Here is a 25,401-nt window from a genome sequence, read left to right on the forward strand (position 1 = left end):
TCCATTCTAATGCTTGTTTTGTGATACATCCCTCACAGTCCTTATGCAGGATATGGCCTCCATTTTCTGATCCTGTTAAGACTGCAAGGGCTGACTGCATCTTTAGGGATGAAAGTAACATAAAATTTCCTACAGGTACTGTCTATTGCAACCAATGTTCCCTCTATTTTTTTCCATCCATGTGTGGAATACATTGTTATGTGCACCAAAGCATGAGTGGATGTGCACCACCAATAGAAATACATGTTGCCAGCTGTGGGCGCTCTGCTAATCAGCTGGGCAGCACCCAAATCTCTCCTGGGTGGATGCCAAAGCGCACAGCTTACAGGCAACACTGATTGCAATCCAGGTGCTCGCCAGCTCTTTAAATAGCTCCCGGCTGGCTTTTGCTGCAGTTTAGTCAGCTCTTGCCGGAGCTGTGCTCTAGGGAGCACCCACTGACTTTCACCTAAAGATACTCATTTGCAATCTGTTCAATTTTATACATGTTAGTCACAGCCCTCAGGCTGTAGCCGGATGGCTCTGGCTTATGTGCCTGCCCTGGCTGTAAACTGTTAAGTGCAGACCTGCAAAAACTGGCAATGGCTCCCCTCCCCTACATTAACTCACTTTTAAACTGGACACACCAGGATCTGTGGACTGGGGGAAAAACACCCATAGCACAAGGCCATGCAGTAGCTCTTGGCTTGAATAAAACAACAACATAATATATTAATACAGACCCCAATCCCGCATTGAGATCCACGCAGGCAGACCATTGTGCCTGTTTGCAGGCTTTTAAAGAGACTCTGCCCTGCCACAGTCCTGTATTCCACTGGTTCCCAACCTTTTCCACAACACGGCACACTTCAATGAGACAGACAATTCCACGGCACGTCCATATTTTTCAGCTGAATCAATTGCCTATAAATGTCATATATAATTACATTTACTATGGTTACAGTCTTAGGGGGGTTGCAACACAACAGTGCACACAACAAGTGGGATGTTCTGAGAGGTGGGGCCAGCAAGGAGGCTCCCCTTCCTGCCAGCCTGTGAGAGCCAGGACGTGGCATTTAAACTGAGTCCCAGCTCCCACAGGCTTTCGTCCTCCCTCCCTTCCCCCTGGCCAGAACAGGGAGGGGGAGCGGGCTCCCCGCTAGCCCATTCAGGCTGGGAAGCAGCATTTCAGCTGCCTCCTGGTGCGAACAGGGTCTTGCGGGAACAGCACGTCCCCTCACAGTGGTTCTGCAAAGAACTGCGGTGAGGGGAAATGGATGAAATTTTGCAACCTGTTTGGACAGTTCTCCTGGCACACCAGCTGTAAATCACTGATTTATCCCATAGCGGAACAGGGGCCATACTTAAATGGCTTATGTGGTGTCATCTCTGAGAACCTTCCAAACACTGGGCCTGACCTAAAGGCTGCTGCCATGACTGAAGAGGCTCTCACTGGCTTTGGGGGCCTTCAGGTGAGACCTAAATTCTCCTTAAATCCTTTATTTGCACCTGAGCAGACACCCAGGATGGGACAACACTGTGAGTGCAGCTCCCCTGGGTGGTTTAGGAAAGTCACACAGGAGCTTTGTGCTGCAGAGTTTTTTCCATGTGATTTACACAAGAACCAGGCTTGCGTGGGAGACAGAAATAGAATTCCAGGGAAGCCCATAGTCCTTTGCTTAGTATTATACCCTGGGAACAGAGAGGCTTGCTCGGAAGTCATACTGCAGTAAGCTACTTCAAAATACAGAAACAGCCGGGAACAACCAATCTACATGCTCACTCCCTTTCCTTGTCCGAAATCATCTGCTGTCACTTCCCCTAATACAGTTAAGCTTCCCAAAGTCCCTTTTTGATCTTCACCCACTCGCCTCCTGGTGATCAGGCTTTATACAGTCACTCATCCCACTATCCCTAGGCCATCTCTTGGCTTTGCCCCGCTGTTAATTTTGCTCAGGACAGACTGCGGAGGCGCATGCTGAGTTCCCTGGGTGGGCCCCACTGTAGAGTAGCAGGGTCGGGAATGAAGTGCACTGCTGGTGGGTTTGGAAGCAGACCCAGTGGCAGTGCTGGACTCAGGGGTGCAGAACTGTGTATGTTTAGAGCCAGAGCTGTCCCGTCCCAGGCCCTGTGCTTTTAGGGGCCTCGTGGCAGCCGCCCCAGCTGTGCTATGGATGAGAGAGGAGGGGAGTTACCAGGGGCTGGGCGGGGGCACTGGAGGAGAGCAACAGCTGCAGCAGGTCTCCAACCCCCGGTGTCCCCCCTCCACTCATCATGCAGCTTGAGCAGCCTCCCTGCTGCTGCGCCGCGCCCTTCTGGCCGGCTGAGTCCTACTTCTCCCTGGGCAGGGAGGGTGCAGCAAAGTGCCACGTGGTGAGTGCTGGGAGGGAAGGGGAGGAGAGGGGAGTTCCTACCATCCACTGCCAGCCCAGGTAACCCTGAGCTGAGCTGGTTGAAGAGTGGGCCAAGGCGGAAGCACAGCAGGAAAGATTAGGGCCTGCTGCATGGGGTTAGGGGGCTGCCCAGGCCCCACCTTCCCCTTGGGACAACCTGTTTGTAGCCTGTTGGGTTTTGAGTCGTACATGTCAGACTTATTTAAAAATAATATTGTTGCCTATTGCCAAGGCACCTCCATGCCTCACATCTACAATAATTATCTGTCAGAAATGACAGAGCTCAGGCTGCCTCTGTGCCTGCTGGGAAATGGAGTTTAGAACTTTTGGAAACAGAACACATGAATCCACCGTGCAGAGTAACAGCCGTGCAATTCCTGCCAGTGGCAAGGGGTCCTGGGAAGTCCCCAGAGGGCTCTCTTCTGTGCTACGCATTACCCAGAACCTTTTCCCTCCCAGTACTAACCAGCACTCAGGAGAAGCTGGACGCAGGGTCTGCCAACTCCTTCCCTTGTAGAATGTGGATCTGAAGGAATCAATGAGAGTGGCAGACTGGCAGCAATACGCATTCAAGCATTTGCTGCTGGTACTTCCTAATACAGCTAAGATGGACATGGCAATTTGCATAGCATGATGGTTAAGATCCTGTGATTTAAGAGTTTATAAACTCCTGACATGGAAATTATTAGGCCAGATGGATTCGCTGAACAATGAAGCCCGTGTTCAGAAACCATCACTTGCTCATTCGTTTTCTGTGGCTATCATCTGTATTTCTGCATCTCATTTCCTGCAGCCTTGACCCTCTTTCCCTCCATTTCTGCCAGGCTTGTAATTGATACACGGTGAAGCAGCTCATGTTTCAGTCACGGCTGCTCTTCCCACTGGCATGTTAAATGAGTTCTCATGATATAGAATCATAGAACACTAGAACAGGAAGGGACCTCAAGAGGTCATCGAGTCCAGTCCCCTGCCCTCATAGAAGGACCAAGCACCATCTATATCATCCCTGTTAGATATTTATCCAAACTGTTCTTAAATATCTCCGATAATGGAGATTCTACAACCACCCTCGGCAATTTATTCCAGTGCTTAACCACCCTGACAGTTAGGAATTTTTTCCTAATGTCCAACCTAAACCTTCCTTGTTGAAATTTAAACCCATTGCATTTTGTCCTATCACCAGAGGGTAAAGAGAACAATTTTTCTCCCTCCTTGTAACACCCTTTTAGGTACTTGAAAGGTGCTATCAAGTCCTCTCTCAGCCTTGTCTTTTCTAAATTAAACACACCCAGTTCTTTCAATCTTCCCTCATAAGGCATATTTTCTAGACCTTTAATCATTCTAGTTGCTTGTCTCTCGACTCTCTCCAATTTCTCCACATCTTTCGTGAAATTTGGTGCCCAGAACCAGACACAGTAGTCCAGCTGAGGCCTAATCAACACAGAGTACAGCAGAAGAGTTACTTCTCATGTCTTGCTCACAACACTCCTGTTATATAATTGCAGGGAAAGCACTGACAAGTCACACCATTTCAAACACAAGTTTCATCAAGCACTAGAAGATATTTGCTCTCTGTCAGGCAGATGCTGCTCACTTGCTTTCCTTTCTGTTCATGGAAACACCACCCAGGACACTCTAATATGAACCTAGGAAATTCAGTTGTCCTGATGGCCCATCTACATGGACAGGTCCTGCTGGCGGGAGGTGATGCTCTTGCTGACGTTTGCACTATGCTATTGATATAACACAAAATAGGTGTGTCAAGGCAGGTCATCCGCCTTGCGCAGGGCCCTTCCTGAGCACTTTTTGGTGCAGACACTGTGTCTGTCAGAGTAGACATGCTACAGTCATCAGACAGTGCAGAAACACAGCTGTGAGATACAGAATCTATTGTCAGGGCTCCCTGTGCAACAAAAAGAGGAAAAGGCCGGTTCAACGTATTTCCTGCATTCAGGAGCTGGGTATTTCCATTAATTCTTTTTTGTTGAGTCAAACTGGCTACATTAGGTATCCTTGTCCCCTCTGGTCCTCAGGAACATGCATCTGACCAGCTAATTTTAAACTGTTGCACAAGTGACACTGTAAGGACTTTGACTAAATGATTCTAACCATGTATTTCACCTCCCTCAACAACTAATATTACCGCTGTAAGAAAAAAGACTTTGGAGAGTCATAGTAAGTCAAATGAAAAATATAGGTACTTCCCTAGCTAGAAGAAAAGTTCTTATCAGAATAGGTTTAAAAGAAGACTATGTTTTACTCGCCCCCAACTAAAAGCATTGCAGGGTGCAACATCCCAGTGTGCCAAACTCAGTGTCTTCAGGAGAAAGGAAGGCATATTCGGAATAACCAGGTGCAGGATATAAGGAGCCCAAAGGGGACAATCCTGAGAACAACAACAGTAGTAACTATCATAGAATTACTGAACTGGAAAAGACCTCAAGATGTCAGCAAGTCCAGTTCCCTGCAATCTTGGCAGGACCAACCACCATCTAGACCATCCCTGACAGGTGCTGGTCTAACCTACTCATAAATATCTCCACTGATGGAGATTCCACAACTTCCCTGGGCAATGTATTGCAGCGCTTCACCACCCTGACAGCTACAAATTTTTTTCTAATCAAAGTTTTTCCAACACCCAACCTAAACCTCCCTTGCTGCAGTTTAAGCCCATTGCTTCTTGTCCTATCCTCAGAGGCCAAGGGGAACAATTTTTGTCCCTCCTCCTTGTAAGAACCTGTTAGATACTTAAAAGCTATTATCACGTCCCCTCTCAATCTTCTCTTTTCCAGGCTAAGCACACCGAGTTCTTTCAGTCTTTCTTTGTAGGTCATGTTTTCTAGACCTTTAACCACTTTTGTTGCTCTTTCTTGGATCTCGTCCAATTTCTCCACATCTTTCCTGAAATGTGGTGCCCAGAATTGGACACAATACTCTAGCTGTGGCCTAATCAGCACAGACTAGAGTGAAGAATTACCTCTTGTCTCTTGCTCACAACACTCATGTTAATGCATTTGAAAATGATGTTTGCTTTTTTTTGGAACAGTGTCACACTGTTGGCTCGTATTTTCTTGTGGTCTACTATAATCCAAGATTCCTTTCTGTAGTATTCCTTCCTAGACAGCTACTTCCCATTTTGTATTCACAGAGCAATACTTCAGGCCTTCTTCCTTGCTAATCAAACAGATCCCAGCATTATCTGCGTTCCATTAGAATGATAATTCTGATTGCCTGTCGCTACAGGAAGACGACATTTGAAACATGTAAATATGCCAGCTCATGTCTGTGTAGAGAACAGGGTTCGAGATGTTCCCTGATTTCAGGATTTGAGGTCCTGTGCTTTTTAACCTCTGGTTGAAGGTGCACAGGGTTTTGCAAATGGAGTTGATTATGATGGGTCATGTCAGCATTTGCCTTACTTCTATATGGACAGCCTGCTTGGGCTAGAGGCAACATTCACTGAAACGTGTTCCTTGCACTACACGAGGGGATGAGACAGATTAAAGATTTGCCCTCTTGAGAAATTTTCTCAGAAGTCTAAAGAACAAACTCACAAGGCCCAGGCAACAGCAATTATTCCATGTGGCTCCCACCGCTGTGGTATCTGAGTGCATTGGGGGAGCGTATACTATAAGCCTGGCATTACGGAAACAGGATAACACACAGGAGGCTTTGCCTTCCTGCCCTACACACTGGTGCTGCAAAAGCTATGTGAAAAATGTCAGGACCCCAGGCTAAAACTGAGAACATAGATCTCTGCTGAGTCTCCACAAGCAGCTCACAAAAGAAGAAAAGAAACAGCTGTGACCAACATCTGCTGTTTGGGATCTCCATACTACACAGGTCTTTCTAATCTGAAAGAGGTACTGAAGAGCAGAGAGCATTTCTTCTGCACAGAGTCTTGAAATGGGTCAAGAGGGATCCACTGGCTATTGGGGTGATGGACTCAAGAATGCAAGCTGCTGAGCATTCTGGCCCCAATTCAGCACAAGTACCAGCCCTCAGACAAGCAGTGAGCCAATGAGGAGTGCTCCAGAGGAAATCCCCTCTCCATCACACAATCCGAAAAGAACCCAGAGCTGTGTGATAGAGACAGAACACAAGCTTACCATGAACCGTAGGCTCTCAGCAGTGGTTTGCAGCCACATAGACTCCCCAGCAAAAGGGATTAAGAACAATACTAAATACAGTGAAACACAGGCACATTAAGGCAGTTAGTAGCCGTGTTTTAAAATAGTTTGGCTCTGTGCATTATTAGCAGCGGTTTCTCTTCAAGCACAGAAAGCAGTCCTTCATCTAAGGGTGAGCAAAGAGGATTTTATGTTCACTTTTAACATGCTCTTATCACAAGTGCTCTAAGTGGTACAAATGTGTAGCTGTGTTTGTAAGGTAATCATAAAATATTGGCCTGTGGTCCAGTATTCCCTCTATTTTTTCCCATCCATGGCTGAAATAAATTTTCTCATGTGCACCATGGCATATGTAGATGTGCACCACCAATGGAAACACATGCTGCTGGCGGTGGGTGCTCTGCTAATCAACTTGGTGGCAATTAAATCTCTCCTGGGTGGCCACCCAAGTGCTCAACTTAAGGGAACCCTGTTGAGGTCTCAAGGTAAAAATGCCCTATATGAAGCAGTACGATGCCACAGCACAATTTTCCAGTGATTGGACAAAGCTCTAGTTATGATAAACAACACCATGATCTTTACCTGCTAGGAAGTCAGGAAGATAAGGTGGGAGATACACATACAAGCTCCCTCGTATCTTTGCCGTAGCTGAACGATAAAGATATAAGCTATGTGAAAACTGACCTTTTCCTACAAAAAACCACAACTGCTTTCCCTTCCCTCACATGAAACTTTGCACTAATAGTCCCTGGAGCATGCTCATCTGCATAATTCTTTTTAACACTTTCATCAGTTTTTTTTTTATGAAAACATTAAGAAAAGTGCACCCTGGCAGAACTCCCCAAGAGCTCGCAAAGCAAAAGCTGATCGTTTTCAACCAATTCAAAGAAAGAATGAAAAATGTTTTGCTTATTTATAAATCACTAAATGCAGTTTTCCCTGGTTTGACTAGCACTGAGAATTTTTCGGTTTTTTGTTGTTGCTCATCTTTAGCTAGGCTACACTTGCTCTTTTCTGCCTAACTTCACATGGAGAAACAGTACAGGACATGCAATGCTTTCGAAATAGTGCCATTGGGAGCCATTATGGCTTATTTTGAAATAGCACTATTCTGCGTCTTAATATCTCCTGTTTTGAAATAAGCTTTATTCTTCCCGTAATGAGGGTTAGCTGTTGTGAAACAATGCACCTGCTATATTGAATTTATTTTGAAATAGCGCATGCACAGTGCAGATGCTAGCAAAATTATTTTGAAATAACAGCTGTCATCTCAATATAACTCTGTAGTGTAGATGTAGCCTAAGGTGACACGGGACTGTTATTTGTGAAGCCACAGACTAACACAGCTACCCCTCTGTAACAAAAAGCAGTTTAAAATAATCTTTCATCAACAAATCTCACGATCATGGGATATTTTCAGAGCAGTCCAGTGAATAATGCACTAACAACCATGGAACACTTCACAAATAAGAGAAGAAAAGAACAGAATTACTAATGCCACCCTCTACAGAATTTAAAGGCTACAAAAACATACACAAAAACTCTGTTGCAGAATAGTCAGGCTGTAAAGTTAAACATTCACATTTAGAAAATGCCTGAATTAAGGTGGACCAAGAAAATCTAATTCAACCCTGCTGTGCGTATACATCATAATACTTTCTTTAATTATATGATCACATCTTAATTTTTCCACTAGACTCGTACCCCATTCAGTGCACAGGAAGCAGGGTGCTCTGGGATTAATTAAGAACAAGATTGCTGTGTGCAGGTGCCTTGATTCACCCATTATACGCTGCCCACACTTGCAGCTTATGCCAATTGTAAGTCAAGACTCAAGTAAGCTGCAATGATGTGGACTCTGAACTCTGCAGCCCTGTTTTGAAGAAACACACAGCCCTGTTTACCTCCTTGGAACGGAAAGAACTCTGAATGACCAAATATGGATTTGGAACCCTGAGTGGGTGCAGTTCAAATGAGTCATGTGTCTGACCAGCTCCTCTATCACAGATCATCATGGAAACAATGTAACAGAGCCGCAAGGGGTCATGATTCTAGATGCTGATCTCTTCCTTAGTGATGTTTATACCACAAGTAACTATGCTTACACTACTAAGCTCTACCTATTTCCTGCCCTTCTCCCACTGAAAGCAGAGCAAACTCTAGCCAGCCTGAAGCTCATGTCAATCCTTTTACACGTACTGAAAGATTGAGGCCAACAGTCTATTGTCATCAAGATTGAAGCGTTCCTCTCTGTGTCTCATGGGTCTTCTCTATCCGCTTCCCCCTCATCAGAGAGAGCATGATCTCTGATAGCAGCAAAAATTCGCGCACATGAGAAGGGAGTTAAATCTCCCCGATTGGCCCTGCCGAGGACTGAGAAGAATGTAAGGCGTTGGTTTGGTGTAGCTGAAAGACCAGTCTGTCTAATGCTCATCTCTAGAGTACATGTCCCTATTTGCGACCCTTAAAACCAAGTGTAAGGTGGAAAGACCTGAAATGGCTGCATACAAGCTATCAGAAGTACAGCTAAGAGTGAGTATCCCCTTAGATTGCAGGGGAGTTCTGGAAGTCTGCATGCCTTATGCCCCAAACTCTATCAAGCTCAATGCATTCATAACTATCAGAGAGGTAGCCATATTAGTCTGTATCTTCAAAAACAACAACAAGTCCTGTGGCCCCTTACAGATGAACAGATATTTTGGAGCATAAGCTTTCGTTTCATCCTTTTCTTTTCATTTCGTTCATAGATGCACCTCATGAAGTGGGTCTTTGCTCACGAAAGCTTATGCTCCAAAATATCTGTTCATCTGTAAGGGGCCACAGGACTTCAATGCATTCATAGACACCTCTGTGGGCAAGATGAATAGCAGTAGACCAGGAACCTCTCTCACTTCCTTGAACAACAATTATTATTTTGTATTCCTTTCTTGTTTTAAAGCCCTTCCTATTAGGCCAGTCATTACTGGTCATACTCCATTTACAAGGATTACTGGGCACACACTTGTAGAAGAAAGACAAGTGATTTACTTGTTAATTTATTTTCTGCAAGATAGGCCCTCCAGTAAATATGAGGGCATAACTATCAAACCTATTCCTAGGAGCGAGTAATATGGCATTTTAATATCATAATCACTCCCAGCTGCCTATAGAGACTCAGAACATTTCAACAGAATATACAGTCTTTTATATTTACAAGATCCTTCTTCTAGGGCAATAAGTCATGCTGGATTGCATGTTGCAGCACACCAGACACCAAAATCACATTTGTGCAAAATCAAACACGTGGCACAGAACACAACAGATATAGGATGAAGCACAGAATGAAATGTACACAGTGCTGTGTAGATTCTTGGAAAGTGTGGGATCCCATGGGACTTGGACAAGTCCCTGTAGCACCATACAGTGCCTATGGTACTGAAGCATCCTCAGTGAAGACATGCAGCAGACAGCCACAGGACAGATTCTCCAGTGCAGGAGCATGTGCTCGCCTGTGAATAAGACATGCATCACGAGTCTCAGAGTGACATCTGTAGCTTTGCAAAAAACAAGCGTCCTGTAACACCTGACAGGCTAACAATTTTATTTATTGGGTAGCTAAGCCACTCTTTATCAAAGTCACTAAAGGCTCATTAGGGTTATACCTAGATAAACTACTGTGATGAATCTGAAGAAGTGGGTCTTACCCACAAAAGCTCATTACCTAATAAATAAAATGGTAAGTCTTAAAGGTGCCACAGAACTACTTATTCTGTTTTGGTTTCGGACAGGTACTACAAGCACTTAACATCGTTTCCCCATCAGAGTTACCGCTACGTTACCTGCTTTTAAAAGGTGGTACTGACAGCAACCCTACAAATAGCTAAGCACTGCAGCGGGGGTGATGTTATTCAAGGTCAATGAGGCATGAGTGGTGCAACTTCTCTTTTCTTCGAGCTATGAACAGCTCTGCCCTCATGGAAGCCTCTAGGCCAAGGAACATCAAGCTTTGTTCCTACTGCTGTGACAGCGGCCTTTTGATATAACTCTTTACACCATGGTTTCCCAAATGGGGAACGTAAAGAAATTCGGGGGGGGGGGACATGAGGCGACTCAGCCTCCCCTCTTCATTTCCCCCCCGCTCCAAGAAAGAGCCCACTCTCAATCACAAACTCAGATGCTTAACTACCAATTGAATCCTTCTTCCTTCAGCATGCAAGGGCACCGTGAGCAGTCCCTACCATTTCGCATGGGCAACCTTGCAACCACTATAAAAAGGAGATGGCTACGAACAACTACCTAGAGTGCCCTCCTACAAACATGAATAAAGTTGGGGAAAGGGATGGAGTGGAAAAGAAGCGAGGAGAATGGGGGACTGAAGGTGTAACCATTGGGGTGCAGCCATTGAGGTAGGGCAGCTCTCCTGTGCGGCCATGGAGGGAAGAGGTGCAGCTGTGGTTCGCAGGGCCATGGAGAGAAGAGGTGCAGCTGTGGCTCGCGTAGCTGGGGGGGTCTGGCTGCAGCTCGGGCAGCTCTCGCACTCGGCCAAGGGGGTGCGGCCGTGTCTTGGGAGGCTCTTGTGCGCGGCCAAGGAGGTGTAGACAAGGCTCGGGGGGGAGCTAGCAAGGGCTTGGGCAGCTCTTGCGTGTGGCTTTGGGGGGAGGCTGTAGCTCGGATGGCTCTCGCATGCAGCCGTGGCTTGGGGGAGGGGGCCGTGGCTCAGACAGCTCCCTTGCACGCGGCCGTGGCTAGAAAAGGGTCGGCCATAGCTTGGGCAGTTCTCTCTTATGCACAGCTAGCAGAGGGGCGGCCATGGCTCGGGCGGCTCTCTCTCACGGGCGGCTGGGGGATCGGCCATGGCTCGGGGGACTCTCTCTCGCATGCGAGGCTTAGAGAAAAGGAATTGGCCGTGGCTTGGGCGGCTCTCTCTCTCACGCACGGCTTAGAGAACAGAGAGCAGCTGTGTCTCATGCGCGCAGCAAGGAAGGGGGGTCGGCCGCAGGTTGGGAGTCTCTCTCTCTCGCGCACGCGTGGTGGGGAAGGGGGGTCAACCATGGCTCAGGCGGCTCTATCTTGTGCGCGGCAGTGGGTTGGGGGTCGGCCGTGGCTTGGGCGGCTCTCTCTTGCGTGCAGGCAGGCGGGCAGCGGGGAAGGGAGATCAGCCGTGGCTCGGACAGCTCTCTCTCTCTCTCACGCGGGCAGCGGGGAAGGGGGGGGGGTCGGCCAGGGCTCGGGAAGCTCTCTCTCTCTCGCGCATAGAGAAGGGAGGTTGGCCATGGCTCAGGCGGCTCTTTCACTTGCATGCGGGAGCGGGGAAAGGGAATCGGCCGTAGCTCGGGTGGCTCTCTCGCTCACGCGTGGGTGGCGGGGAAAAGGGGTCAGCTGTAGCTCAGGAGGCTCTCTCGCTTGGGCGCGTGGGGAAGGGGGAGTGGCCGTGGCTCAGGCGGCTCTTGCTTGCGTGCGCATGGCAGGAAAGGGGGTCAGCCGTGCCTCGGGCGGCTCTCTCACACGCACAGCAGCAAAGGGGGAGGTCAGCCGTGGCTCGGGCAGCTCTCACTCACGCGTGACGGGAAGGGGGGCGGGGTGGAGCACCGGCCATGGCTCGGGAGGCTCTCGCTCACACGCGACAGGAAAAAGAAGAGGGGTGGCGCGCCGGCCGTGGCTCAGGCGGCTCACGTGCAGCTTGGAGTCAGCTGTGGCTCAGGTGGCTCTCACTCACGCGGGGGGGTGTCAGCCATGGCACAGGCAGCTGGGGGGGGGTGTCAGCCGAGGCTCTCTCTCGCAGGCGTGTGTGCAGGCAGCTGGGGGGGTGAGCTGTGGCTCAGGTGGCTCTCACACGCACGTGCAGGTGGGTGGGGTCAGCTGTGGCAGACGGAGCTGGGGGGGGCCCTGGCTCACTTTCTTGCACCTAGGCAGCTGAGGGGAACACTCACCCATGGCTGAGGACACACTCTCCCACACAGGCACCCATAACTCTGGCAGCTCTCTCATATGTGGGTGGCCATGGGGCAGGGGTCGTGGCTTGAGCAGCTCTCTCTGCCACATGGCCCCAGGGGGGCAACTGGCTGTGGCTCAGGCAGCTCTCACTCATGGGCCCAGGGGTGGGGTGGGGGGTTAGTTATGACTCCATCAGCTCTCATGCACACCCCAGGGTGGGGGAGATGTTGACTGTGGCTCCCGGGCAGCTGTGGGGTGGGCTGAGATGTGGCTCAGGTGGGCAGGAAGTGGGGGAGGCCACTGTGGCTCAAGCAAGAGGCTCCTGGGGCTTTATTGGCAGGTGTGTGTCTCAGATGGGCAGGGGGCCCAGCTGACGCAGCGGGGCCACATCTTGCACAGCAAGCCCATCGCTAGTGGGGCTGAGACCAGGCAGCCTGCAGCTTTGCCAGCTGGCCAGGGCCCTGGCTGCTGTCCTGCTGCTTCGGCAGCTGTCCTATGGCTCAGGTGGCTTGCCTGGGCTCCCAGGGCACTCGAGCAGCTTAGGCCTGCAGTTGGCGAGGCTCATTTAGTGGGCCTACAGCTCACGTGGCTGGCCGATGCTCAGGGCAGTAGGCTTGAGCAGCTGGCTGGGGCTCCTCCTCCTCCTCCACATTAAATTCCTTGTGTTTCTGATAGTAAGTTAGAGTTTTATTAATTTTTTGGGCCCAGCACCTCTTTGTGCTTACTTTTATTTTTAAATAACTTATCCATTTTTTGTGTTTAAACTATGAATTGAATTTTTTGTTAAAAAAGGGATGGATGATGGTAAACAAGTGGTGGGGGGCATGAGGGCTTCTCAACAGTTAAGAGGGGAGCATGATGCTGAAGATTTTGGGAACCTCTGATTTACACAGTGGATCACTGGGTGTGTTGTTCTCTCCATCATGAGTAAATACAATAGGGGTGCTTTCATATATGAAAACAAGATTAAGCTGTTCTTTGTAATGTCTCAGGTGAGTGCACTGTGATTGAGCTAAGTGACCACCTCCATTAATTCTTTCCCCAGTAGGAAAGGCTTGTACAGGTTGAACCTCTCTAATCTGGAATTCTCTCATATGGCAAACTCCATAATCCAGCATGATTTTAGTTCACCAAACAACCCCTTATGGGGGTGTGGTTAAGGTTCCCAGGGCCCCATCAAGGTTGTTTCCAGGCACCAGTCCTGGCTCACATTGTTCTGTGCTGTTATTTAACTGTAATTTACCCCTCAATGTCTTCTACGAGCCCAGTAAGCAGGGGAAGTGTTGAAATGTGCTAGACAATATTGACCTCCCATCATCCGGCAAATTCCCTCATCCAGCACTGGCCCAATCCTGAGGGTGCCAGACTAGTGAGGTTTAACCTGTACATGCTATGTGTGAGAAAGCATTGCTAAGTCAGGTGCAGTTGTTTAAAGGGCTCTGTTTCCTCCTGCCTCAGATCCTCTTCTCTTTATTCAAGATAGCAAAGGTGGGCAGGATATCACCCTTCCTCTTTTAAGAGAAGTACACCTCTCAATATTAACACACAAACATTTCTAGTGCAGATGGCAATCCAAAGAATGTACATACTGAGAAAGCCCAAATTATTGTGTTATAAAAGTAAAAGAAAGTCTGAGACTTTGTCAAATAACCAAGGAAAATATTCTTTCTGCTGTCATATATCACAACCTGTACCTTCAAAGAGCCTGTATCACTATTCAAACAAATATTCAAAAGCATTAAATTATTTCATGTGGTTTAACGATCCTCCAGTGTAAACCTGTGTGAAATGTATGCAGAGACTAGCTTACTCATGGATTTTAGCCCTTCTTTCTGTTTGCAAGTTATCCATAGCAGACCCTGATTTCTTTTAACTTGATTGTTACATAAAATGAATTGATGAGCAGTTGTGTGTACAAACATAACTGAGCAGGGACCACTCTCAAATATTCACCATAACTCTGAACTTTCTGTTCATAATCCCGTTTGTGGCATGCAATTTATAATTTAAGTCAGATGGTATTACTTTCTTCTCCCTGATGTGATGACTGTTAAACTTAAACCTTTCAAAACAGCCCCCGAAAACTGATCGTGAAGTGTTGCATAAGTTAATATTTTGAACAATTGTGTGTGACTCTCCTTCTGGGAACATTGCTGGCAAAAATTATTAGCTCACCCCTATGTTCCTTCTAATCTTTTCCATCCATGTGTGGATTTTTTCCATCCATGAATGGAATATGTTATGTGCCCTGAGGCATGCACGAATGTGCACCATCCATAGAAACACAAAACCTAGCTGTGAGCATTCTTCTAATCAGCTGGGTGGCCTTGGAATTTCTTCTGGGCTACTGCACAAGCAGCCAGCTTACAGAGAACACTGGCTAACGCCAATATCCGTGGAAAGCGAAGAGAGAAATTCACAAGTAATATGGAAGTGAATTTCAGATTTTCACTTGTTTGCTCATATGATTTATGGAATTTATCCAGCTCATGGTGGATGTCATCTGAGTACAGGCTCTTTACCCTTATACCTAGACAAGCTACCTTGAAGCTGGGCTGCTTGCCCCTGCCCTGGTGCCCCTGCAAAGAAGAGAGTAGCAGCAGGCCAGGAGGGTGATGCAGTGGTGCAAAGTGGGGAAGGGAGACAACCCCCCTACTGCCTGACCCTCAGCCCCAATTAACCAGATGTGGAAAAAACACCACTGTAGGGCCCACAAATGTGCAGGACGGGGGCGGCTGCCTGTTTGTCCTATGGATGGGACAGCTCTGCCTTGAAGGAGGAGACAAACGCAGGTACGGCATAAACATCCTTTGCATCAAATGGCAAGGTAAAAGGTTGACTTTAATAAATTCCATTTTACTTCCTAGTGTAGATGTACCCAAAGACATCAGATTTGAGCCTTGTGCCTTTAGCATAGCCCCCTCTACCCCCATAGAAGAGTCACTCTGATAACATGAGCATACACAGCAAAGCCCCTATATTGGTGCTAAAGAGCAGGAGAGAGCAGCTTAAACTAGTCAGTTACACCCAGGCTGTTGAGAAATACATGGGAGCACTAAGGCACTGCTTTGTTTTCTCATGGAGTTGTTGGTCTTTGACGAACGTGGCTAAAGCTTTTCCTCATACAATACTGGCACAGCCCTGATTAGCATGAAGCTGTGGGGACGTGTATCAGACAAGTCAGATTTAAACTAACTGGGCACACTTTCTTTGAGATAATGTCCCTGCCTTTTGCCAACAGAGGACTGACTAAACCGATTAACGATATCTTCAGCAGTGGAAAACATGCCTCATTACTGAGTCACTCTTAACATGTTCCTGTTCTTACCTCTTTTTCTGGCCAGCTCACATTGGCTCGAGCAGGAGTTGTATCAGAATGGCTGGAAAAGAGTGCTGAATAGTATGGTGACAGGGCATACCGGGGGACATACAAACATTTACAGACTAGCATCATTTATCTGAATATTCAGTAAAACTTACTGACGTAATCTCACATTATTTACATAGAGGCTGTTCTCAGAAATGATGGACGGATGGCAGAACAAGAAGCAATGGTCTCCAGTCACAGTGGGGGAGGTGTAGGTTGGATATTAAGTAAGACTATTTCACCAGGAGGGTGGCGAAGCACTGGAATGCATTGCCTAGAGAGGTGGTGGAATCTCCATCCCTAGAGTTTCTTAAGTCCCAGCTTGCCAAGCCCTGGCTGGGATGTTTTAGTTGGGGTTGTTCCTGCTTTGGGCAGGGGCTGAACTCGATGACCTCCTGAGGTCCCTTCCAGCCCTAGGATTCTATGATTTAATATGCATTATGGAGACTTTTTATTCTTCTACCACTAAAATCTCTTCACCAACAGAAAAAAAAGAGGCCCAGGACAGCACCACGGGAGCAATCCACTACCCTAAAGACCAAGCTCAGGATTTCAAAGCCACACTGGGGATTTTGAAACCTAGCTTCCACTAATTTCAGTGGGAGATTGTCTGATGCCCATAGGGTAGTTTGAAACTCAACCCAGGAATGGACATAAACATTTCATTTTTTTTCCCCTCCCCAGCTGACATTTAAAACAGGAATGCCAAAATCAAGCTCCAGTATTTAATTTTGGCCATTTTAAAAAGGAGGAGTTGAGTAATTTTCATTGTACTATGCAACATTACTCTCAATAAAAAACATGTCTAACATCATGATCTGACGTAAGATTTTAAAATTGTGCATCACAGAAAGAGACATATGTTATAAACCCTACTGAGAGTACTACAGCTCCAGGCTACGTTTTTGTACTGACTACACTTGATGATAATGTTGATTTGAGCGTGTCCGGAGATTCCCCCAGGCTAAAGCATGACAGGACTAACGAATGACTAACCCTAAACTGTGTCTGACTTTGTATTTCCTAGAATGGATCTTACTCATTGACTGCTTTTGCTCTAGGAAAATAAAATTACAAATTACAGGTTGAACCTGTCTAATCCAGTACTCTCTTGTGCAGCAACATCCATAATCCAGCATGATTTTAGTTAGCCGGACGATCACTTATCATGGGTGTGGCCAAAATTTCCCATGCTCCCATAACTTTTGTTTATAGCCACCAATCCTGGCTCTCAGTGTTCTGTGATGTTATTTAGCTCTACTTTACCCCAAATGTCTTTTGAGAGCCCAGTAAACAGTGGAAGTGTTGGTTATGCTGCTAGACAATATTGACTTCCCGTGGTCCAACAAATTCTCTCTTTCAGTACTGGCCAGGTCCCAGATGTGCCGGACTGGAGAGGTTCAGCCGGTACTTCTAACTTTCCTTGATTTCAAGTAAAACTTTATTTACTCTTTGCGGAAACATAAAATACAACCAACTAACTCCATCCTTCCATAGAAAGCACAGTCCCAACACTGCCCAAACAACCCACTAACTCCAGAAAATGCTGTACTCATCCCTTCCATAGTGAATAGTCTCAGAGAGGTAGCTGTGTTAGTCTATCTTCACAAAACAAAACAAGCATGCCTGTAGCACTTCAAAGGCTAACATTATTTACCACTCAAAGAAACTGAGGCTCCCAGGGTTTTTTTCCCCCTATAAGTTCTTTTTCACTCATTTATTAGTTATTCTCCAGGTCTGAAGAAGTGAGTCTGTCCCATGAAAGTTCATCACCTAAGAAATAATATTGTCAGGTCTTTCAGGTGCTACAGGACTGCTTTTCGTTGCTTAATCCCTTACAGTTTACTTCAGGGACAGCTTTGTTATTAAAGGGAGTCACCTTAGAACAACTTAAAATAAGGCTTTTCATTGCACTCAGTGTACTGGCTCCATAAATTATTGCAGGAAAGGCTTAAAAATCATATTTTAATGAAAGATCAGCAAGCTCCATTGTGGAACGTCTGCTGTTTATAAGCTACGGCGCCAAGATGTGCCGTCTGCTGTTCCTGACTGAGTACGCTGCTGAGAAACCACTGCTCAGCTCTGTTTTGAGGTGCCTAGAAATAGTAATTAAATAATGAATGTGTGTATGTATGTGCATGCAGTGGCTAATGCCATTGGGGGAGGAGGGTGTTCAACATGATTGCCACGAGCCATGTGGGGCTATTTGGCCGTTTGTGTGGGGCTAGTTGGTTTGGACAACAAATGCATTTTCAGAACAATGTGGTTAGTTTGATATAGCACTAACCCCTACAGTGGACACCACAGAGCTAGTGCAGTGAGGTGCTGATGCCTGACTGGGACTTTCAGGCATTATGACTACAGAAATAAAAAATAAGCCATTACGTTAATATGCAAGTAAACAACCTCTGAGAGGTCCCTCAGAACTGTAGAAACAGGCCTGAACTAGCGCTCTAGATCTGAACTGTTTGTCCACCTGAAACTGAATCCAAATCCCTCTTTCTGGTTTTTATAAAGGAACCCACCTGAGCTAGGGACTGGAACAACCCACATTCTGAGGTGTTTGAAACCTGGAACTGGATATTCTCTCTCACGCCTAACCCTCGCCTGAAATGTAATGCCCAAGAATAAATCTGAACTTGCTCCATGGCCAACACCTGATGGCCAGATCACAAGGCAATAAGAAACAAGAACACATGAAAGGCATTACTTGTATAGTGGTGATGCCTAGGGGCCAGGGCTGCAGTGTACTACCTACTGACTCCCTGTTTGGAACAGACTGAACCTATTAACTTTCATCAAAGGTACCGTTGCTGAGCAACCTTTGATTTGCAAACAATCAGTGTAGCTAAACTCCAAATTTTCTCCCAAGAAATGCAGAGGGATCTTACATGCTTGAGAGGTCCGGGAAAGCTGTGCACCTGGTACTGAGGCACACAGCAGGCTGGCACTCTCTCTTCATGGAGATTATGCAGAATTTAGCACCCCTTTGTGTTAACTTTCCTTCACCAATTCTCTTGGGCTCAGACCCCACTCCTCCTGCTCCACTGGATCCATGCTAGCTAGTTCTCCTGGCTGGAACTGGCCTTGTGACTTCTGAAGGAGATCACCCTAGGCTCTCCCCCACTTCAATGCTCCCTCTAATTTTCTTCATCCATGCGCAGAAAAAAATTTGTTACATGCACTAAGGCATGTGCAGATGTGCACCACACTGCCCAGTGCGGACACTCTGCTAATCATCTGGGTGCCACCTGACTCTCTCGTCAGTGGCTGCGCACGTGCTTAGCTTACAGGGAATACTGTCCCATCCCCCTCCAAAGATATCATCTCAGGCTGTATTCTCTCACTGCAGAGCATGCAGAGGAGAAATTGCAGGCATGTGTCACCTGTGCAGAGATCTTGAAACAATGAACTAGGCCTTGTAAAAATCAGAAATAAACAATTTTCATATATATTAATGCAGCATATAGTAGTTTGGTATGGCTCCTAACCTTGACTGGGGCTTCTGAGTGCTCTGCTCTGAAAATACAAATAGGTAACAAAGATGCATCTTGTGCAGCTCTGCAGAGGTGAGTCAGAGCCAGAAGCAAGGAGACCTGCATTTTACTCCATATCCCACCAGCGGTGAGTCACTGTGTAATTGTTTCCCATGCATAAAATCTTCTCTAAATATTTAAGCGTACTCCTGTGCATTGTATGCAGCTTCTCTTTTGTAGTAGGACTTCCAGATCACTCTGACCTCAAACGTTCATTGCTTTGCACTGCCCTGTTTGTCTGAGCTACAGATCTATATAGTCAGGTACTTTGTTTAATAATAAAGGCCATGAGCATTTTTCATTTATTTAAAAATTAATTAATTTTTCTATCACTCCACTTCTTCTGCAGGTCTGACTGGCAATGTTACAGGATTCAGCAACTTGTGGCAGTGTTGTGTAATTTTCACCAGACTATAGGTCTGGCAGCATGTGATGGAGAATGGGTTTGGGTAAAACCAATTAATATGAACACTGACCTTTAAAACATTTTTAAATAATTCAGAGCCATATAAAACACAGAGTATAAGCTTATATGTGCATGGATCAGTGTGGCCAGGCAGATCTCAAATTAATTAAAAGAAGTTTCCTTAAAACAATATTATTTAAAAAAAAACCACACACAATTTGAGGAGACTAAGAAGTTTCCATATCTGCTGCACCATCACCCTCTGGTGGCTGAAGTAACAACAAAGTCACAAGTATCAGAGGGATAGCCACATTAGTCTGGATCTGCAAAAGCAATAAGAAGTCCAGTGGCATCTTATAGACTAACAGATTCATTGGAGTATAAACTTTCGTGGGCAAAGACCCACTTCATCAGATGCAAATAACAAGCAGTCCTGTAGCACCTTAAACATTAACAAATGTATGTATTAAGTAATGAGCTTCCGCGGGTAAGACCCACTTCATCATTTGCAGTGATCAATACTACATCCATAAAGAACTGATATTGTAACAATCACAGAACTAACAGAGAGGTAGCCATGTTAGCTTGTATCCACAAAACCAACAAGAAGTCCTGTGGTACCTTATAGACTAACAGATTTATTGCATCTGACCAAGCGGGTCTTTGCCCACAAAACTTATGCTCCAATAAATCTGTTAGTCTGCAAGATGGCACAGGACTTCTCACTGTTCTGATAGAGGGAATATGCTATAACTGTACATAGTTTGGCATGTGGGATTCTGACAACCTAAACTGAAGATCACTGGAGTAAAAGCAGATTGAGGATTTATCCACATTTACTGCAGCAATCTTCAAGTCTACAACATGGTGTTGCCTCAGGATGTAGTGTGGACTGCTGTTGAAGAGAAAATTAGCCTTAAAGAGAAAGATATGTAGATGAGAGATCCCATCAACAGTTTTGTTTATTAGGAGCAGGTTTATTATGGAAATGTACTAATCGTCTGTTATTGTGGTTTTGTGTTGCCATAGTGAAATTTAAGGTGCTTCGTGATTAAAAAGCCCCTCAAAGCCCTTACTTTAAAAATAATTATGTGTTTAATATAATTTCCTTGTTAAGATGCCACACTGAGGACCTGACATCAATCTGCATAGCTTCGTGACTGAGAGCCCAAATTGTATTCCTGGCATGGCTGACAGGTTCACCAGTGACAAAGTACAACCCAAGTCCAGCAATGCCGACAACTGGTGTTATTTATGCAACAGCAACTGAGGTCCAAAGAGGCCAAGTGAACATAAGGGATTCCCAGCTACATGTGTGACTGGCATGCTGAGGTGCTGGACAGAAGGTGGTGTGAGTGACAGCAGAGAATGACCTGGTTGTAGCTTATCACATTCTCAAGTGTTTCCCCCAGCTGCCTTTCTGCTGGGCATGGGTGACCAGGCCCTTAACCTCCTTTCTGAAGAAAAGGGAGGGAATGAGGTGTACAGTTGGACAAGGGAACTAGAAGCCAAGATACTGGGTTGGATTTCACAGCTCCATGCTTTGCTTTGCCAAGCTGTAAAAGGAACATTGCATGGGTCCACATGGTCCATGACTCTCTAGTCCAGCAACATCCAGATGTTGCCGGACCAGAGCGCCTCAGCAATAGAGTTGCCAGTGGGTTTGTTATGGTGGATATTTGGCAGGCTCGGTCAGATTTGCAGAAAAAAGTTGCTAAATATTACTCATTGTTTGGAAGGAAATTTGCCTTTAGAGATGATTTAAGATACATTCAGTTCATTAGAAACCGAGTCTTATGTCCTTCTGGAGTCAGACAGACTCCGCAGCAAAGGAATGACAATCGCCCTACTAATCACGGGCCAGGCCATCTGTATTAACCATTCTGCCTTGTTATTCTATCCCGTTTACATTAGTGTCTCCTCCTTGCATCAAATGTTTCCTGTTTCTTAAGTTAAAGGAATAAAAGCTATTTTGGATGGTGTTTCACAATGGTTCTCACAACTGTGTAATTACAGCACTCTGTCACTTGAGAAGGAAACGGTGAATATAAGATGGGTAAGTCGAGAGTGTTTAATGGATCGTACAGCAGGGTTGTACAATGAGCAGCTGCCCCTGGCTGCTAATACCCTTACAACTGCTAGACATAGGCTTCAGCAGACTAGCACCTGTCTTGGAAATACACGGTTTAAAATCAAATTTGTTTAGTTAAGCAATCAGCGGGACTGTTTTGATTTCAGGTGCACCCACCTGCCCTCTGTGGTGTGTGTTGATCTGAGGCCTTTGGACATTGCCAAAGCAATTGAAATCCTGAGTGTAAAAGAAAAATTGTCTTTAGAGCCATGGCTGGGTTAGGGCTGCCAAATGAGCTACTGAGATAATCCTGAGCAGGATACAGGGAAAGCCATTTGATTGCCTCTCTCTGAAAGAGTTCTCAGAGATTCACATTACTTCACACCTCAGAGAAACTGCAGAATTCCAGATGCCTAGGCTCAGTGTGAGGTGGACGCAGGCTAACCACACTCTCTGATCTCATGAAATAAGTGGGCTTCAAGATGTTCTGGCTGAATATGGGGGAAACTTAAAAACCATGGAGGCTGAACATGGGCAGGAAACACTGCCATGGGAACAGGTGCTCAGTTCACCCACCGAGATGATCAGCACTGTGCATATACATTCCTCTTTATCAGCAACGAAGGGTCCTGTGGCACCTTATAGACTAACAGCATCTGAAGAAGTGAGTTAACTCACGAAAGCTCATGCTCTAAACTTTTCTGTTAGTCTATAAGGTGCCACAGGACCCTTCGTTGCTGCTACAGATCCAGACTAACACGGCTACCCCTCTGATATTGCCCTTTATGGATTCATTTTGACAAAGTGGGAGATGAGAAGTGACAGTCAAGAAGAGGCATCTTCAGGGAAAAGGATACTTTGTGGTAGCCTGTAGTTCAATTTGGATTTTAAACTAGGATTTCCTAAAAGGAAAAGAAAGTTTACTGTTTCGATGAAAAAGTTCTATCGATTCTTTGCTATTTCAACAGCAAGTTTTCACTGTGAAATTCTTCATCAAAACCAACAAGTATCAAGCAAAATGGAAACTTTTCATGAAATCCTGGGTTAAAAAAAAATAAAGAAGTTGTGACAGAAATTTTTCAGCTAGCTCTAGTTTCCTGCCCTGTGGAAGACTCTGCATCTACTATACAGCTTCGGGTGAAACCTGGAGAAATCTCTTCACTTCTAAAGAAGCTGGACATGGGGTTATAACTAGCTGGATGACAGAATTCACTGTTATTCTGGTATCCAATATACCTAGTGTCAAACTAGAACAGGAAGTTCAATGCTGTCAGTGGATTTGTTTTCAGACAAAGAATGTTATTTAACAAAGGCGGGAAAAAAAAAGCCATGAAGCACGTCCCTCCTTCAAAAATGCACCTGTATTACAAATTCCCTTTTGAGCTAGAGAAAGTTTAGGTAAACGAATGCTTTTGTTTAATAAGGAACAAAACTCATCAAAAGTTCCCTGAGTCTGACCATCTCTCCCACCTGATTTAGACTAGCGTAATTTCATTGGTTTAAGTGGAGTCTCTTATACCAGTGGCAGTGGGAGAATCATAGAAGACTAGAACTGAAAGGGACCTCAAGAGGTCATCAAGGGCAGAGAACTGGACTCGATAATCTCGAGGTCCCTTCAAGCAAGTTGTGAACATAATTGCAGCTATCCATGGGAGTAGGATTTTGGGACGCTGAGAACAAGGTCAACATGGGGTCTTTTTTGGCGCTCCATAGACATTTTAGCACTGCGAGGTCTATCAATTTTATGGGGAGTTCACAATCTGTAGCAGTGAACACTGACCACTGCAGTTTTAAAGCAAATTGTTCTGGTTTTGTTTTGCTCTTGGAAAAGGAATATATACAAATATAATAAGTATGAAGACTTGCTAAACCTAAAGCAAATATCTGAACTGATGAGCTTGTCCTTCTATAAATGGAGAGCTGCTTACTAAGGGGCAATGCTAAAAATGTTTAAATCTAAAAGTCTGCAATCCAGTTTTGTCATGAAAAAAATCTCCCTGCTGCTCACCTGCTGATCCTGCCACTGATGCTCCAATAACCTGTATCCCTTCTACTTTTAGGGCAGGTCAGAGTCCAGGTCGACTCTAGGAGGTAATATCAATTTTAAATACACAAGTGCTGCTATGAGAATTGTGCAGCCAGAGCAGACATATCTAAAATCAATGTTTGCTGCCATCCACACAGCAGGAGGTTGATGGGAGAAACTCTCCTCCCAATATCCTTTACTCCTCCCAACTGCCAGGAGTACTGGTGCTGATGGCAGCCCCATGACAGATTGATTTAGTGCTTTCCCCGCAGGGCACATGAAATTGAACCCCGGAAGATCGACTACCAGTGTGTCAATCTTCCCTTAAGTGTAGATGTAGCGTGAGTTTGTTGATTGTTCTTGCAGAAAATAGGTGCCATCTGTGCCTTCCATGGCTCTCACTTTAGTCTGCCTTTCAGTGCCTTACACCGAACATTCCAGTGTGCTCATTAGGGTGAGCCAAAGCTATGCCCAGGAATAAACACCAGAGATGGTAAAGATCCATGTGTCATCTAGATAATGCACCTACAAGTATAGAGTTGATACCTACAGCATATATGCTAATGCACTGCCTACTCCTTTTTCGAAATCTGAAGCAATAGAATTTCCACAGAAGTGGAGACACTGTCCCACAGGCTCACAAATCTCACTGCCAGGGAGATATTTTTCTGATTCTTCTGTCATAGTTTCCCATTCTAGAAGGCTCTTTAGCAAGGTGAACGAAATGTGTCAGTAGAAAGCAGCTGATTAACCAAGTGCCAATGACTGCTGAGAATAAGAATACCCACTGCTGAGGCCAGGTTTACACTAGACCTTAACAATTGATTGTAGATACACAATTCCAGCTACGCCAGCTGCGTAGCAGGAATCGACTTATCTACAATCAACTTGCCTGGCCGTCCTCACCGAGGGAGGTCAACGGGAGAAACGCTCCTGTTGACCTCCCTTACTTCTCATGAGATTGAGGAGCACAGGTGTCGACTATCAAGCCCTGATAGTTCAATTTGGCATGTCCCCACTTGGCTCATGAAACTGAACCCTGAAAACTCAACCCTGACCAGTCAATCTTTCCCATAGTGACGACATACCCGTAGTTACTTCCAAGGCACAGAAGCATTAAGAGCGGATGGAGATGAATGCCAGAGCAGGTGGGGGCTGTTACCAACTTTACAGCATATCTCTATTCTCTACAGCATAGATTAAGTCTCATAATACCTATTCTGTCACTGGCCAATAATACTACTATAAAATATTTCATGCAATTCTGATTCTTAAGGGATGCTCCTTGTTTGTTGTTACACATTCCAGGCAACAACGCAACATGGGTAACCCATTCCTTATTGCTTGCCTTATTGTTCATGTGTTTATTCATCATACATGTGTTTCATTAGTTTCCCAAAGGACAAAGATCAGCAAGTTCCCTCTGCAATGAGCACTGCTAGAAGCAATAAAGATTATGCAACCACTGTTCGAGAACATGTATCTTTTATGAGCATAATAAACTGCAAGTGAGTTGCATTGCACCAACAAAAGCCTGCTTAGATCCCAAGTTAAAAAGCGCAGCATGTCAAAGCTTCCCT

General features: G+C 45.7%; 1 long non-coding RNA gene across 1 annotated transcript; it reads left to right on the forward strand.

Annotated features, from left to right (window-relative positions):
- Window positions 1-1,203: 1,203 nt before the first annotated feature.
- LOC142004332 (uncharacterized) lies at window positions 1,204-21,625 on the forward strand. Its single transcript, XR_012642979.1, has 3 exons — window positions 1,204-1,451; window positions 19,342-19,406; window positions 20,842-21,625. It is a non-coding gene; the product is annotated as an uncharacterized LOC142004332 (long non-coding RNA).
- Window positions 21,626-25,401: the final 3,776 nt, after the last annotated feature.

Source organism: Carettochelys insculpta, chromosome 31 (genome assembly GCF_033958435.1).
Source record: "Carettochelys insculpta isolate YL-2023 chromosome 31, ASM3395843v1, whole genome shotgun sequence".
In the NCBI taxonomy this organism is placed as follows: Eukaryota; Metazoa; Chordata; order Testudines; family Carettochelyidae; genus Carettochelys; species Carettochelys insculpta.